The sequence below is a fragment of the Melopsittacus undulatus genome, chromosome 3 (genome assembly GCF_012275295.1).
Source record: "Melopsittacus undulatus isolate bMelUnd1 chromosome 3, bMelUnd1.mat.Z, whole genome shotgun sequence".
NCBI classification, from domain to species: domain Eukaryota; kingdom Metazoa; phylum Chordata; class Aves; order Psittaciformes; family Psittaculidae; genus Melopsittacus; species Melopsittacus undulatus.
In genome coordinates, this window is record NC_047529.1 from 46,573,786 (window position 1) to 46,578,176 (window position 4,391).

A 4,391-nucleotide genomic window follows, 5' to 3' on the forward strand; every position below is an offset into this window, starting at 1 on the left:
AAAAGAAGGAAAAAAGTAGAGAAACCAAAGTCTGTATCTGAAGTTATGATCATTTCCAAAAAAGATCATGTGTGTCTTATTACAGATTACTCCATTCACACAACTAATTTCTTGAGACTACTTTTTTTTGCAATGAACTAAAATGTAGCACTTGAAAGAAGAGATAGAGTCCACTAAAAATAATAGTTTCTATACTAATATACTTATTTCAAAACTGAGTACAAAATCATAAATTAATTCAATATCCAAGCCTACATTTTCAAAAGCAGCTAAAGATTAACTACCTTTGTAGACCAAATATATATTCAATTAAATTTAGAAGATTAAATATCGTTGACGGTCAATGAGATTGAGGGTCCAGTACAAAGGTCTGGTTCTTAAAAGTGCAGTATTCTGGAGAAACCCACTCTGTAGCCACACATACTTTTAGGAGGGAAATAAATTTAAGAATCCATCTACTAGTAAAAAGTATCTCCTTTGAAAAGGCAAGAAAAATGACCTCACACCAACTCAGTAACCAAGCTGTCTGAACAAATTAGGTGCCAGTTTTTCTCCTCTATGGCAGTACATAGATAGAACCTTTTGTTCTGAAGTACTTTCCTTCTGTGTGAAGGACACAGCTATTCTCTGTTCTTTATAATAAAATGAGAAAAGAGATTAAATTATTTCTGTATATATTCTCCTGAATAAATGTTGGGCCAGATTGCCCAAAAATACACAGTAAATACAAGTCAACTTTGTCTGTCTTTGATTTCAACAAGAATGCGTTATCTGGATGACACCTTTAATCCAGTCTTAAGAGCAGCAGCTCAGATACAAGAAAACCATATTTGAATTAATATTCATGCTAACTTTTTAGAAGAAGTGGAAGGAGTAATAGGAGATATTTAAACTATTCAGGAGGAAAATAGAGCTGTAGTTGAACTCTGAGCTGTATTCTCACTGCAGGTAATTTGACTAAGAAGTTTATTCAACCGGAATTATTATCCCTGAATCAGAAAATCCTGATTTTTCAGAGAAAGGGGAACTTATTTCCAGTAAAATGATTAGATATCAGTTTCTTAGCTTAGATTTTCCAGAGGAAAGCACAGTTAAGATGTACCAGAGCATCAGAAGGATGCCTTTTCAAGCCAGCAGACCTACCTGCAATACTGTCTTAATGGCTAGAAGAAAGAGGAGAGAGCAAGAAAGAGCAGTAGCAACAGCCACTTCTACACATTCCCTTGAGAGGGGATTTTCTAACTTTATCATCTACAAGTCAGATGCCTAAATGTCAGTTAGTCCCCTGGGTCCTTTATAGTTGAAAGAAAGAAAGAGGCACCTCTAGGAGGCAATTCATCTCATCCTAAAGTAGGTATCTAAGACATATTAAATAAATTACTATTTCATTTCTTTCTTATCCTATGTTTAGGAAGGGAATATGACAAGTAACTTTTAGATGTCTGAGTTTGGTAATATGAATCCTGCCTTGTTGTCATTTTTCACTCCACTCCGAAACTCCACTTTGTGAATTTCTTCACCTTTGTAGTATTTGGTCTTGTTTGCCTTTCTTGGCACTGCTGCCAAGCTTCAGGATGCCTGACCTGACCTCACTCACTGAACCAAACCCACTGGAAGATCTTTGCTGTGGACAATTTTTGGATCAGACCTTAAGGGAAAACAGGACAAGCGCACTCATCAAGATTACTGAACAAGAAGTCAATCTACTTCAGGCTCTGCAGGAAAAGTACTTCCTTGAATCTTTAAGTTAGAGCCAATGTATTGATTAGCCCACTTCAGTCCAGCAGGTCAGCAGCTTTTTTGACCTTCTGTCATACATAACTTGATAAACTGCATCAAAATTGCACCATATGGTTGTCATTCACTTCTGGCCAGTAGAAAGTCCAATGAGAGGTGCAAGACTCTCTGAAACCCCCATTACAAGAGTGTGCCTGCAACAGTCTGATAAAAAATGGACTTTTAGCCTGATTTCTAGAATCCCCCCTGTTCTGGAACTAATCAGAATTTTATTAGATTTGGCCAACACATAAAAATGTAGTTGTTTAAACCTATACCCATGCTTGTTGTTGAGGGAAAATCATATGACTAAGTCATTTTATATTCCCCTCTCCTGACAAGAGGACCACGAACAGTCAAATATTTCTAGTATGATACAGCAGTATCCTAAAAAAGCAATTATACCAAAAGTTGCTTTCAGTGACAGCGTATGAAAATTTCCTCAGATTTTCCACCTTAGGATTAATGGCAAAAATTTTTGTGCTGTGCATCAGAATAGCTTGCATCATTCAGAATTATGGGGAAGAAGAACCAGAAGATAAAACAATCTGGGAAACATGCTGTCACCAAACATGAGCTGTAAATCACCGTACTGCACTGAATATTACAAAAATAGCAAAAAAATGGACCTGACTTGAGAACAACCATTCTCTCTGCATATATGAGAACATGCATATGTATAAAAAACTTGTTATACAGGTAATTATTATTTCCTTCTATTAACAGAATTCCTGTTGGAAGACAGCTTTTGTCAGAACACAAATCTGAGATTTGGAAACTTGTTTGTAAGTTGTGGTCAAAAGCAGCCCACACCTGAAGTGAATGCATAATGATGGGTAAACAGCAAAGTCCTCAGAACTCATGGAAGCCTACCCGAGAGCTTCCAACTCTGCAGATTCAAAAGGCTAAGAATAGGAATAAAAAGCACCACTGCATCTGAATTTGCAAGAACTTATCAAAATCATACTGGTAATAATAATAATAATAATAATAATAATAATAATAATAATAATATTGAGAACCCACCCACAGTTTACAGTAATTTCTGAACAAACTGGAGGAAAACAATTCACACTTTTAGTTCATTTACCTACCAATAAATATGCTCCTATCCATCTATCTATATGAAACTATGAGATAAACACACCAAGGTGAAATTCATTAAATCAACCTTTGATGTTCTTTACATAATTGAAACAAACCCCAGGGATCTTCATCAATTTCTCATCAGAATTAACAGGATGCAGGCACAGTAAAATGTACCATTATTATAATTTCATTATTATGCCGTGCCATGTGTTTAAGATTACAATGTAAAACATAAATATTCCAATCTCTCAGTCCAATATGGAATTTAGCACCACACAAAAATACTACCAAAAGGAACAGAAAGTAGTGACCTAATTCTAAAGGTACTTTGTCTATAAAACTAAACTGCTATACTATTCAGTTGCATTTTTAATATGAAGGCTAGTTATATCAGCGCAATATTGTGTCACTCTATGACATCTAGTTGAGTTTGCATCATGGAGTGGTCTCTCATCATATTAATTGGATTCCTTTTAGATAAAAAGTAATTGGAAGATGTCCTCCAGGACTTCAAATCCCATCCTGAAGTAAGTGTTCAATCTACAGGACCACATAAGGCTTAGTTTGAAGTACCTGTGCATAGTTCTGGGAAGTGGGTTCTCAGCACCAACTGCTCTGCTCCACAAATACAGCTAGTGGCTCCCACTACTTGCCTATGAAGATGCAGCCTGAAAAACTCCTTAGTGGAGCAGAGGTGGCATAACCAATCCCCAAAAGAGTGACAAGAACGCAATGCACAGACTGTGCTACTAGTGCCTCTCAGTTGATTGAATTATGCTTGGAAGCTAGGGCCTGCCTTCAAACTGCATTGAACAGGGGAAGATTTTTTTCTTAAGGTATTTTTTCTACTCTGTTTTAAGTAGCCACTTCATTTTTAATTAAATAAATATATAAATCCATTCTATTTTTATTCTCAAGAAACTGTTGGGAGTTTTTTGTTGTTGTTTTTTTGTTTGGGCTTTTATTTCTGTTTGGGTTTAGTTTTTTTAGTTTAAAAGCCCTTTTGCCCTTCAGGGAAGCTCACTACAGAGAAAAATCCCCAGCAGATTCATTCCAGAGCTCCGAGCTCTGTCCAGTTGCAGTTCCCATTACACAAAATTCTAAAGGAGCTTTCAACTAATGGATCATATGGTCAAATACTGATAGATTTATGACTGCAATCCTAAGGATCTAGGAGCTGAATCCCCCCTTTTTACCAGTGAAATGAGAGTATAATCCATGCTTTTCTGGATCGTTGTTACTCTTCCCACAGGACACTGCCATAATGCCTACTTACAGCCGTCTTACTGATACAGAGCCCCCAGCTAGTGCATCATGGTCTACAATGCAGAGAAGCTGTTTATGCCCCACATAATGAAACACTGTACTGAAAAGACACACAATAAAATGCCCACTTGAACTTCCCAAAAATATAATTATTAAAATATGCTGAAGTTTCATCAATTGAATTTTGCTTTTTATTTCCTGAAATGTTAAACCTTGACTGGAAAGAATCAGGTACTTATGAACTGCAGCAAAACAAGATC